Here is a 14,205-nt window from a genome sequence, read left to right on the forward strand (position 1 = left end):
CTTGAAGAACCAGGACAGCATGGAGTGGGCTTCGCCATCAGAAACTCTTTGCTCAGCATGATAGAGCCACCTTCAAATGGCTCAGAACGCATACTGTCCATCCGACTGCTCACCGCCTCTGGTCCAGTACACCTACTCAGCATCTATGCTCCAACACTCTGCTCCCCACCTGAAGTTAAAGACCAGTTCTATGAGGAACTCCATAATATCATTCGTAGTATCCCCAATACCGAACATCTGTTCCTGCTGTGGGACTTTAATGCCAGGGTTGGGGCCGACCATGACTCATAGCCCTCCTGCCTTGGGCGCAATGGCATTGGAAGGATGAATGAGAATGGACAGAGACTACTTGAGTTGTGTACCTATCATAACCTCTGCATCACCAACTCGTTCTTTCACACTAAACCCTGTCACCAGGTTTCTTGGAGGCACCCAAGATCATGTCGTTGGCACCAGCTGGACCTCAGCTTCACAAGGCGAGCCTCCTTAAACAGTGTTCAAATCACACGCAGCTTCCACAGTGCGGACTGCGACACCGACCACTCCCTGGTGTGCAGCAAGGTTAGACTCAAACCAAAGAAGCTGCATCACTCCAAGCAGAAGGGCCACCCGCACATCAACACGAGCAGAATTTTTTATCCACAGCTGTTACAAAAATGTCTAAATTCACTTGGAAAAGCCCTTCAAAACACTCCCACAGGGGATGCAGAGACCAAGTGGGCCCACATCAGAGACGCCATCTCTGAGTCAGCTATGACCACCTATGGCAAACATGTGAAGCAGAATGCAGACTGGTTTCAATCTCACTTTGAAGAGCTGGAACCTGTCATAGCCGCTAAGCACATTGCACTGCTGAACTACAAGAAAGCCCCCAGCGAGCTAACATCCGTAGCACTTAAAACAGCCAGAAGCGCTGCACAAAGAACAGCCAGGCGCTGCGCAAATGACTACTGGCAACACATATGCAGTCATATTCAGCTGGCCTCAGACACCGGAAATATCAGAGGAATGTATGATGGCATTAAGAGAGTTTTTGGGCCAACCATCAAGAAGATCGCCCCCCTCAAATCTAAATCAGGGGACACAATCACTGACCAACGCAAGCAAATGGACCGCTGGGTGGAGCACTACCTAGAACTGTACTCCAGGGAAAATGTTGTCACTGAGACAGCCCTCAATGCAGCCCAGCCTCTGCCAGTCATGGATGAGCTGGATGTACAGCCAACAAAATTGGAACTCAGTGATGCCATTGATTCTCTAGCCAGCGGAAAAGCCCCTGGGAAGGACGGCATTACCCCTGAAATCATCAAGAGTGCTAAGATTGCTATACTCTCAGCACTCTATGAACTGCTTTGCCTGTGCTGGGACGAGGGAGCAGTACCACAGGACATGCGCGATGCCAATATCATCACGCTCTATAAAAACAAGGGTGACCGCGGTGACTACAACAATTACCGTGGAATCTCCCTGCTCAGCATAGTGGGGAAGGTCTTCGCTCGAGTCGCTTAAAACAGGCTCCAGAAGCTGGCCGAGTGTGTCTACCCTGAGGCACAGTGTGGCTTTCAAGCAGAGAGATCGACCATTGACATGCTGTTCTCCCTTCGTCAGTTACAGGAGAAATGCCACGAACAACAGATGCCCCTCTATGTTGCTTTCATTGATCTCACCAAAGCCTTTGACCTCGTCAGCAGATGTTGTCTCTTCGGATTACTAGAAAAGATCGGATGTCCACCAAAGCTACTAAGCATCATCACCTCATTCTATGACAATATGAAAGGCACAATTTAGCATAGCGGCGCCTCATCAGACCCCTTTCCTATCCTGAGTGGCGTGAAACAGGGCTGTGTTCTCGCACCCACACTGTTTGGGATTTTCTTCTCCCTGCTGCTCTCACATGCGTTCAAGTCAGAAGAAGGAATTTTCCGCCACACAAGATCAGGTGGCAGGTTGTTCAACCTTGCCTGTCTAAGAGCGAAGACCAAAGTACGGAAAGTCCTCATCAGGGAACTCCTCTTTGCTGACGATGCTGCATTAACATCTCACACTGAAGATTGTCTGCAGAGTCTCATCGACAGGTTTGCGGCTGCCTGCAACGAATTTGGCCTAACCATCAGCCTCAAGAAAATGAACATCATGGGACAGGACGTCAGAAATGCTCCATCCATCAATATCGGCGACCACGCTCTGGAAGTGGTTCAAGAGTTCACCTACCTAGGCTCAACTATCACCAGTAACCTGTCTCTCGATGCAGAAATCATGGGAAAGGCTTCCACTGCTATGTCCAGACTGGCCAAGAGAGTGTGGCAAAATGGTGCACTGACACGGAACACAAAAGTTCAAGTGTATCAAGCCTGTGTTCTCAGTACCTTGTTCTACGGCAGTGAGGCCTGGACAACGTATGTCAGTCAAGAGTGACGTCTCAATTCATCCCATCTTCGCTGCCTCCGGAGAATCCTTGGCATCAGGTGGCAGGACCGTATCTCCAACACAGAAGTCCTCGAGGCGGCCAATATCCCCAGCTTATACACCCTACTGAGTCAGCGGCGCTTGAGATGACTTGGCCATGTGAGCCGCATGGAAGATGGCAGGATCCCCAAGGACACATTGTACAGCGAGCTCGCCACTGGTATCAGACCCACCGGCTGTCCATGTCTCCGCTTTAAAGACGTCTGCAAACGCGACAGCGATCGCCAGAGCTGGCGGGCAGCCATAAAGGCGGGGCTAAAGTGTGGCGAGTCGAAGAGACTTAGCAGTTGGCAGGAAAAAAGACAGAAGCACAAGGGGAGAGCCAGCTGTGTAACAGCCACAACAATCAATTTTTTCTGCAGCACCTGTGGAAGAATCTGTCACTCTAGTATTGGCCTTTATAGCCACTCCAGGCGCTGCTCCACAAACCACTGACCACCTCCAGGCGCTTACCCATTGTCTCCCGAGACAAGGAGGCCAAAGAAGAAAAAAAGAAGAAACCAGAATCAATCTAAAACCAAAGAGAATGGAATGCAAAACATAAATGCATTTTCTTATTGAATAATCTACAAAATACAGATATTATTAGTTCCTCATATTGCAGACATTTGTTGGACTTCTAATTTTTGAATAAATGTCTCCAGTTCCGATCATTTGTAGTGACATTGGAATTGCTGGATTTTGGAATTTCTATTGTGATATGCCTAATCTACAAACAATTACAGCTCAGAATCGGCCTTTATAATGAGCGTTGTTGAATGATAATGAAAGTCTCCAACAGAGGAGTAACAGGCATTCAGCGGGTATTTAAAACACTAAAACTTTTCTGTGGCAATTTCAGCTGCTTGATTTGTTTTCTAAATTTTTAAGCATTTGACCCTTTCCAGAGCCATGCCCAGATGTAATCAAATCTGTACATATAATTCTTACATTGTGGATGAGAGTTAATTAAGGAAACATTGAGAAACAGGGGAGGTGGTGGCATTGTGGTAATGTCACTAGACTAATAATCCAGAGTCCAGGCTAATGCTCTGGGAACATGGGTTTAAATCCCACCATGGCAGATGGTGAAATTTGAATTCAATTAACAAATCTGGAATTAAAAAGCTAGTTTAATGGTGACCATGAAACCATTGTTGATTGTTGTAAAAATCCATCTGGTTCACTAATGTCCTTTAGGGAAGGAAATCTGCCATCTTTACCTGTGCTGGCCTTCCACATCCCACAAATGAATTTAAAAAATCCTGAAAAACAGCTTCTCCAGCTGTAGTTTAGTTTTTAAGCTCTGGCTGCCTGAAAAATGGCAATTGTTTTCTGATTAAGAGTACTTCCATTAATATATCTAAATCTTCAAAACTAGAAAAGCAGCTCATATTAATAAATCACAGTTTCCTATCCTAAACTGTTTCCTTATGTGTAATCCAGCCTCCAAGATGCCACACTATTGGACACAAATGCAGTTGAAGAAGCTGTATTAAGGAATGTTTCTCAATGATTCCTTAATTCTCTCTTACCCATAATGCAAGAATTATATAGAAGGTTGAGAGGAGATTTGATAGAGGCGTTCAAAATCATGAGGAGTCTGGACAGAGTAGATAAGGAAAAACTGTTCCCATTAGCAGAAGGATTGAGAACAAGAGGGGACAGATTTAAGGTAAGTGGCAAAAAAAGCAATGGCAACATGAGGAAAAACTTTTTCACGCAGCGAGTTCTTAGGCTCTGCAATGCACTGCCTGAGAGTGTGGTGAAGGCAGGTTCAATCGAGATATTCAACAGGGAATTGGATTGCTATCTGGAAAGGAAGAACGTGCAGGGCTACAGGGAGAAGGTGGGGTAGTGGCACTAGGTAAATTGCTCTTTCGGAGAGCCAGCACAGACATGATGGGCCAAATGGTCTCCGTTTGTGCTGTAACAATTCTGTGATTCTATGTACAGATTTGATTACATCCGGGCAAGGCTCTAGAAAGGGTCAAACTCTTAAATGTTTAGAAAACAAATCAAGCAGCTGAAAGCATGAGTCATTACAGTCCCCCTGCCATTACTATCTTTCTTAGAGGGCTTCATATTCATCTCATAAATATTTACATTACTCCCACAAACATAAACTATATTTTTAAAGAGTTTTCCATTCAACAAATATTATAGCTGGTGTTTTTATGATACTACGAGAATCTTTTATCACTAAAAAGTTATCACTATTGTATAAACCATAGTCTTTCTCACATACCAAGATGATGTTAGCAGTAAATATCTGACGATATACAATTTTATTAACTTTTACTAGGGTCAGTTTTAATTGTATATGAACCTTGAAACACTGCATGGTAATCTCATAAATACAAATATTCAGACCTCACTGAAATCCTCAGGTTTTTCGAACCACTTTAGTTAAGGGATTATTCATTTTTATCCCATGCCATTTTTTCCCTTGACCAACTCGTCTAAGGGCATTGATTCCTTGCTGGGTACAGTTCCACATGCACTTTTTACACTACTGTACCTCACCTAAATAGCCATTCTTGATCTGTGTTCTGTGAAGTGTCAGCAACCTGTTTGACTACTGAAAGCATCAGTGCAAAGCTAATTCTGTCCTTATTTAAGCTGTACACACAGCCACATCTAGCATTAGTCAGTGGACAATAATCAGGAATGGAAACCCTGGACATTGTTCCCCTCCTGAATTCAATAGTAGTACCCCTCCTGACATCCAGGCTGAGATGAACTAACTTGGGACTTTCATGGTCTGCAGGGTTAAGTTGTTCAGGGGTTAAACTCCTGAGCCATAAGGAGACCAGACATTAATCATTAAAACTTCCGCAGCCAGAAAGCACAGTTCTGTTCTTGTATTTATTGAACGTTGTGCTTAGAGGAACACTTACACCATTATGAACTAGAAATTATTTAAAGCAACTATATGATCAATAGCCTTCCATTTTTGCATTTTGCTGCTATGAGAATAAACCTCAATTATTTTTTCTCCATGGATTCCTAACACTCTAGCCATGTAGTTTATTAAAAGAATTCATTCATACACCACAGGCTATTTGCATTTGTATTGATCCAGATGGCTGAGAGTAGTTAATAAATAAGGTAAAAGCCTGCATTCCTAACGCCTAGAATAATTGTATCTTACCATGGACATGCTTGTAACAGCCATTATAACTGGCACAGATATGATTGAAAGTGGTTTATTTGCTGTTTGTTGTAAATGTTCCAGTATGCGTTGCCCCTGGAACAATCAGACCTGTTTGCAGCCAGTTCCAACATACTTCATATAATATTAAACCATAGCAAGAAGCATCAAGTGCCAAATGGATAATTATGGGATATGTATTATAGAGCCAATTAAAAACAGTAAAACAACTACAGTTGTGTCACCAAAAATTTTGGGAAATTTGAGCTGATACATGAACAACAGCAATAATTTGCATTAATACAACTGTGTGACCACCAAAGATGGGACAAAGGAGTGGCGGATGCATGAGAGGCCTGAGTCAGAAGAACACAGAATTCTCAGGGATTATAGTACTGGAGGAGGTTACAGAGATAGGGATGAGTGAGACTATGAAGGGATTTGAACACAGAATATAAATTTGGAGGTGTTGGGAGACCAGGAGCCAATGTGAGCACTGAGGTAGTGACTGAATGGGACCTGGCGTGGGTTTAGTGTTTTGTATGAGCTGAAATTTATGGAGGGTGGAGAATGGGAGGCCAGTAAAGAGAGCATTGGAACAGTCAGGCCTGAAGGTGACAAAGACATGGCTGAAGATTTTGGCAGCAGATGGGCTAGTGCAGGGATGGAGACAGGTGATGTTACGGAATTGGAAGTCCGTAGCCTTTGAGATGGGGAGGATATAGTGTCAGAGCCTCAGCTTAGAGTCAAATAGGATGCCAAAGTTGCAGACAGTCAGCTTCAATCTGAGACAGTCGCCTGGGAGGGAAATTGAATCATTGTTGAGGATACAAAGTTTTTAGCAAGGAACAAAGCTTTGGTCTTATATTCAACTGTGGGCTTATCCAAGGGAGATTCAAGCCTGGGATAGTGGCAGGACAGTGGTCCTTAGAAGCAGTAGCTTGAAAATTTCAATTTGTAAAATCTGTATACATACTTCATAGAGACAATACAATGAGGTGGAACAAACCAAGTTATTGTATCCTATTGTTTTTAAAATATTCTTTACTTTTAGATTTTCTGATGCTGTGGATTCAGGAAGACCTCTTCCACATGATTACCATGGACTTTATTTATTTTATTTAGAGATACAGCACTGAAACAGGCCCTTCGGCCCACCATCAACCACCCATTTATACTAATCCTACATTAATCCCATTACCCTCTCACATCCCCACAATTCCCCTACCTATACAAGGGGCAATTTATAATGGCCAATTTACCCATCAACCTGCAAGTCTTTGGCTGTGGGAGGAAACCGGAGCACCCAGCGAAAACCCATGCGGTCACAGGGAGAACTTGCAAACTCCACACAGGCAGTACCCAGAATCGAACCCGGGTTGCTGGAGCTATGAGGCTGCGGTGCTAACCACTGGGCCACTGTGCCGCCCGACTATCTGATGCTGAGCCAGACTGTTCGCAACTTTGATGTCGTATTTGATACTGAGATGAGCTTCCGACCACATATCCAAGCAATCACTAAGACTAACTATTTCAACCTCCGGAACACCAATCAACTTTGCTCCTGCCTCAGCTCATCTGCTGCTGAAATTCTCATCCATGATTTTATTTACCTCTAGACTTGACTATTTCAAGACACTCTTGTCCGGCCACCCATCTTTCACCCTTCATAAACTTAAGGTCACCCAAAGCTCTACTGCCCATATCCTAACTCGCACCAAGTCCTGTTGACCCATTACCCCAGTGCTCACTGACCTACTTTGGCTCCCTGCTAAACAACACCTCGATTGTAAAATTATCATCCTTGTTTTCAAATTCATCCATGGCCTCGCCCCTCCCTGTCTTGTAACCTCTCCCAGCCCTACAATCCTACAAGATATCTGCATTCCTCCAATTCTAGCACCTTCGACATCCCCTGATTTAATGCATCCACTATTGGCAGCTGTGCTTTCAGCTACTGAGGCCCTAATTTCTGGAATTCCCTCCCTAAACCTCTCCACCTCCTTTCCTCCTTTAAGATGTTCCTTAAAAGCTACCTCTTTGACCAAGTGTTTGGTCATGTGCCCTAATATCTCCTTATGTGGCTCAGTGTGAAATTTTGTTTGATACATTCTTGTGAAGTGATTTGGAACATTTTATTGTGTTAAAGGCACTATGTAAATGTAAATGTAAGTTGTTGTTGAAAACTCTGTCTACTACAAGGACATAAAGTGTATTCCATGGTGATTCAACATAGAATCTACCTCCACTTCTTAACTGACCCAAGATATTTCAACAGATTTTAACCTACCATGTGGGGATTATAAGCACGAACCTATGTTTTACCATTTCAGTTTACCATTCTTATAGTGCAGTATACTACCAGCATTCCCACTGAATCCATTAAATCACCACTATCAACCTCCAGATTATTAAAACCAACCTGAAACTACACATTCATGTCGATATTGGTTGGATTTAATAAGACATACATTTAGGTTAATTACGAAAAGAGTATCAACATCCTATTGGTTTCAAGATCTGAATGTCAGCCAAAACTAACATATATATCACATACATGTACAAAATTCAGCTCACTTACTTTCAAACAAACAATACTGACTTTATAATGCAAATTATTACCTGCTTATGGCAAAATCTAATCTCACTTCAGCTGATTTTATATTGTTTCTTTGCTGTTGGCTGCCAACATACAGAACTCGTACAGCCAGCAGAAAAGCTCCAGAGTTTTTACTGGGTCTTCCTGATTGCTGCCAGTCTTTCTGGGGCCTGTGAATGCACTGTTCTAACAGCAGCAGAACAATCCTGGTGGTAATGCTATCACATTTCTGGACTGGTTGATTCTTTATAGTCACGTCACATTTGGTGCATGTCATGATGCCATTACTTCACGCATTTAGAAATGGCCAAACTATTACAGCCAGTCCGTGCATGCACAAAATACCATTGCAGCAAGTTTACAGGCAAACCAGTTGCACTATTTGGGTGTATATGTAGGTGAAGAACGTACCTGTGGCCTGCAATATAAAAATAACTATCATCTGCCAAATTACACCTTTGATCAATGGAAATCAGTGTCTTAAAGTACTTAAATCTCTGTCTACCCTCTGCATCTCTTAATTGCACTTCTTTGAGTGCACGAAAATCCATTAATGTTTCTCTCCAGCTCTCCCCTCCCCCCCCCCCCCCCCCCCCCCCTATCTCCACAGGCCACACAACAAGTCTTGCAAAGAAAACAAGCAATCAATCATCTTCAAGATAGTCTGGGCTGTGAGCAAGGATTAAGCAGGCATGACTCTCCCTTTGAATTAACCCCTTCCTTGTCAAGAGTCTTAAGGCCTCATTGGTGCCTCATCACAGCAGCATAGTTGAAATCTGGAAGTGCGGGGGAAAAGGGAGAAAAACCTGTGCCTTTCACCCCATTGCACTGCACATCGATTCTTCAATGTATTTGCCACCCTCTATATATAATGCATATTTTTTTAAAAAGAGCATTTTGTCTTCTTCATCTTGAAGAATAGATTTTACCTTTTATAGAAAAGTATGCATTAACTTGTAATGTAGGCAGCAAATTTACATTGAATTGCAGTTCAAGAAACTTACGCAGGAGCTTAACTTTTCTGCAATTCATAAATGATCATAACATTAAATTAGATGATTTCTCATATAGCGAAACAGTCATAGCAAATACAGTTTCATAATAAGAGAGGATGCAGTCTGTACGGATCTTCCCACTGCTTATTATACAAGTAAATCCCTTCAGTGTATGGCGATTAGGTTGAAATAATACTTAAGAATTTATAAAATGTAGTGCAACAACTTGCATATATAGCCCATTTAAAGTAGTAAAAAGTCCCAAGACACTTTACAGAAACGTTATCAAACAAAATTTGACACCGCCGCAGGAGGAGATATTTGGACATGTGACCAAAAAGTTTGGCCAAAGACATAGCGTTTAAGGAGCGCCTTAAACCATTAGAGAGTGGTAGAAAGGTGGTGAGGTTTAGGGAGGGAAGTTCAGAGCTCAGGCAGCTGAAAGCATTGCTGCCAATGATGGAGCAATGAAAATCGGGGATGTGCCAAAAACAAGTGCTGGAGGTGCTCAGAGAATCTCAAATGGTTGTAGGGATGGAGGAGGTTGCAGAGATAGGGAGGCGTGAGGTCATGCTAGGATTTGAAAACAAGGATGAGAATTTTAGAATTGAGCTGTTGCCAGACTGGGAGTCAGTGTAGTTTAGCGGCCACAGGATAAATGGGTGAACGGGACTGAAGAGTTAGGATAAAGGCATGCAGTGTTATGGATGAGCTCAATTTTACAGAGGGTGAAACGTGGGAGGCTATCCAGGAGAGCATTGGAATAGTCAAGTCTAGAGGTAACAAAGGCATGGGGGAGGGTTTCAGCAGTGGATGAACTGAATTAGGGGCAGAGTCAGGCAATGTTAAGGAGGTAGAAGTAGGTTGTCTTGGTGATGAAGAGCTAATATGTTAAGGTTTTACATCTGCATTTCACCAAAAATGAGGTATCGGTGGCACACATACAAAAAGCATCCAACACTGAAATGAATTTGAAAATAAGAGGATCTGATAGCTCCCCACTGGCTCTGTTTGAAAGTACACCATTTAACTTGAAACTGAACCATATAGATCAGGTTTAAGGTTCAAACTGCAATCTCTGCTGCACGTGCCGATCTTAACAGAAATGGAGGTAAGGACAAGGGAAAGGAAAATGAGCCATCAGACCTGATTTCTTAAAGTACCCTGTGCTCGAGAGTGTGCATGGAGATCAGCATTGGGCTTGGTTGAAGTGCCTCTTTTGGTCAAATATCCTGCTGACACGAGATTCACACATTGGAAACTGTCACTTGGGTAAAGCCCATCAGTCTTGCAACTCCCTGTTTGAATTTTAGGCAATCTTTAGCTGAAGCCATGCTGATGCTAACAATATTCCATTGAAAGCATTATTCTGTAGTCTTATTTTGTCTACAAAAATGCTTCTCTTACACTTTCCAGACAGGTCTCTAATCTTCTCACAGCACCAAAACAGCTCCAACCAAAGTCATAAACAGCCTTCAACACAACGGATCACACCATCCTCCTCCAATACCTCTCTTCCATTATCTATCTTGCTGGAACTGGCCTTGCTTGGTTGCACTCTTACCTATCCAATCATGGCCAGTGCAGCACTAGGAATGGCTACAGTTCCCACTCCACATTGTTTCACCAGAAGTCCCCAACGATCTATCCTTGGCCTCCTCATTTTTGTCAGTCCTCAGACACGGGGCTGGATTTTTTAGGGGCCTCGACGTCGGGATCCATGGCGGTGGGGGGGGGGGGGAGCGGGCATGAAGCTTGCCCTGGATGAGTCCTGCCATGGACCTCAACGCCAGAAGGGCCTGTCCCGATCTTGTCGGCGGCAGTGAGGCCTCGTGGCGGGACCCCTGCTGCTTGGGACCCGGATTTGAATACTCAAAAAAATTAACTCACCCTGCATTAATGACGTTCCCGTTGCCTCCAGAAGTGCCGACGTGATCTTCATCCCAGCGGCCGACACTGTCGCGCCATCAGCTCCTCACCCGGGGAAATGAGGCGTAACACCTGTGGGGAGGGGGGAGGAGGTACGTTTCTCAGTGTGGGAGTGGGGAGCGGGGTCAAACTCTTTGGATTGGTGGGGGGGATAGTGGGAAGGGGTAGAGGGTTCAAGCTATTAAAGGTCAGTGGGGAAAGGTCGCGATTCGAATCAAAGTTTTTTTTGGGGGGAATGACTTGATTATTGCTTGGGGGTTTGGGTGAGAGGAGTGCAGATGTAATGTAATTTGTAAATTAAATTTTAACACTTTGGTCCGTTTAAAAATTAAAATTTCTTCTAAGGGCTTTAAGCCCTTTAAAAATGGCGCCGGCACCTGCACAGTGGCACCACACACCGTTGCCATGGCCGGCTCACCTGCCCCCTCCACATCATCGGGAATAGGGGGGGCGGGTCCGCCCCGGCTGTGTTAATGAGCCACTGTGTATAAGATCGCGGCAGCTCCGTGGAGTAAAACCCGCGTGTGTGGGCTGCCATCTTTTACGGCCACCGTCGTACTTGGCAGTGGCAACATAGAATCCAGCCCGGGGTCTCAGCTTTCGCATGTACATTGGTGATCCCCAGCTCTACCTCTCCACCACCATTCTTGATCCTCCTTTCCCTCTATTATTAGACAGCTTGTCCAACTGTTTTAATGAGCTGCAATTTCCTCTAGATACTGTGTTCTGTCTACCCCCCCACCACTTGGCATAAACTGCATATCCTCATCACCCAACTTATCCGTTCCCAGCCACTGTCTCAGACTCAACTAGACTGATAGTAGCCTTGGGGTTCCGTACATCCTTGATATGAGTTTCCAATCCAAAATCCTTTTCATCACCAAAACTACCTGCTTCTATCTCTTTAGCATCATACACCTCCACCCCAACCTCAGCCGATCTGCTGCCAAATCCTCATTCATACCTTTGTCAGCTCCAGACTTACCCCAAGCTTACTCAGCTGGCTTTGCATCGTCCACGTTCTGTGAACATCCCTTAATTCAAAACCCCTGTTGCCTGCATCCTATTTTCCTCCAAGTTCAACACATTCAGCCTGTATCCTTGCCGTTTAGACCTCAACACATCAAATTTCAAATCTCATCCCCATGTTTAAATCCCCTCATGGTCTTGTCCTTGTAAGCTTCTCTAGCCGTACAGTCTCCTCTCCAAACTCTCTGATTCTGTAAATCTAACCTCTTGTGCAACCTCCTCCTTTCAGCCCAGCATTGCCAGTTGTGCCTTCAGCTACTGAAGCCCCATGTTTTGGAATTCTCTCTCTAAAGACCTCTCCCTCACCAACTCCTTCTATTCTTTTAAGACACTCCTCAAAATCCACCTCTTTGATGAAGCTTTTCATCACTCCTCCTTATCTATCTTTCGTTTGGCTTGGTGTCTGCTTTTCCTCACAAGTCTGTGAAGCACCTTAGAACTTCTTCCACGCTCGAAGCACAATACAAATGTGAGTTGTTGTTATTCTGGCTCAGCCGTTTGAAAATAAATCCCACCTACTTTTGCTCAGCTAGCATTCTCATCTGAACTTTTGCTCAGATCACTATGTAGGAAGAAAGTTAATATTTTGCAAATCAGATCCAGAAAAATCTTTACACTTTTTAGCCACTTTGAAATCTAGTTTACCCAGTTTGCAAACTGTCCTAGGTCAAATTTACTCAAAGGTTCACAGACCATTTAGCAAGCTAACCACTCTGCAATAAAGTCTTTATGCTACTCAGAAGCTCAGGAATGCAGACAACAGACTCTGGCTTTAAACTGATTACCAGACCAGTGCCTCAAGATAACAATGCTGTAATCATTGTCAAATGTACATGTTTTTTTTTATCCAGAAGAATGTAGTGATTATTGACTACACAGAACAGACTCATGGGATTATACACCAACGTTTTCCAATATTTAAAGAGTTGAGTTTGACAACATGTTAAAAGCAATTAATACCCGAGAGGTTTTGTTTCATTATTTAAAAAAAAACTTCTGCAGCCTTCAACAGGGAAAAAAATCAATAAACTTTATGTAAAGAATGGAAGAAGGCTTCCTCTGGTAATAGTTTCTAGCATGATCAGAAATGGTCCTCTTAGACTGCGTTAACAATTTTGCTACATTAGAAATCTTCCTGCTGTGTTTATGATGTCAATGTATAAGGAGCAGTGGAAATATTTTCCAATATGAGCAGCTTACACAGAATGAAAAGCGGATGTTAATAATCAAAAGCTTTGATCTGAATGAATGTACAGTTTACACGGACTAACAATGAAATCTGTAACATTCCTCAAACTCCTCAATCATTTGTGTGTTTAAACCTTGGGAAAACTGTTTACTGCCTTTGCCCAAGCATCTCTAATATTTGAATCAATTATCTAACAGTACAGCAAAAACATTTTCCTAATCCCATGTTATTTCTTTATCTGGTTATATCTTTGCTGCTAAGCTCTTTCAAAAGGCTGTGAGTTGCCTTGTAAAGTTAACTTTGGTATTGCTTCCTCTAAAGATGCATTTTTGGCAAACTGACACAAGAAGACTACAGTTTCTAAAGTTAAACATTCTCCTAATTCACTATAATTCCTAGAAAGATCTAAATATTGATAATTTACAAATATATGCGTAGACTCTATAAATACAGTACTTCTTACCTGTATTCAAAAAAGATGAGAAATATAGAATTTTCTTCGTCTGAAGTAACAGAGCTATGCCAGTAAGTATTTGCTCTGACTAAGCTGATGTACAAGTCATGTGTTCACACCATCCAATGTCTAGTGTCAGCTGTTCAAGTTCCCTCCCCTCCCATTCCAGGCATTTGTCCATACAAGGCAATAAAATGCTGACTGGATTGCTGCCAAATAGCTTGTTGTACTATGGATTTTGGCATATTAGCACAAGGAAATCCACACAAACAGATAAGATGCCTTATATAGTTGAAACTATTCAGTGAAGCCAAGCCAGCACTTGTAATGCAGAAATGTACCACAGAGACAGTTATGTTTCACAGACTGATATAACACCAAAATGTCTTGTTTGCTTTAAAAGGATATGGT

The 14,205-nt window shown here is 43.1% G+C and overlaps 1 protein-coding gene across 1 annotated transcript in view; it reads right to left on the reverse strand.

The window, feature by feature from the left end:
• Positions 1-13,912, reverse strand: part of LOC137378211 (myosin regulatory light polypeptide 9) — a 43,635-nt gene extending 29,723 nt beyond the window's left edge. Inside the window, exon 1 of the mRNA XM_068048409.1 lies at positions 13,804-13,912. The gene's annotated coding sequence lies outside the window, so the exon portion shown is untranslated. The remainder of the gene's footprint in view (positions 1-13,803) is intronic.
• Positions 13,913-14,205: the final 293 nt, after the last annotated feature.

This window comes from Heterodontus francisci, chromosome 16 (genome assembly GCF_036365525.1).
Source record: "Heterodontus francisci isolate sHetFra1 chromosome 16, sHetFra1.hap1, whole genome shotgun sequence".
Classification (NCBI taxonomy): domain Eukaryota; kingdom Metazoa; phylum Chordata; class Chondrichthyes; order Heterodontiformes; family Heterodontidae; genus Heterodontus; species Heterodontus francisci.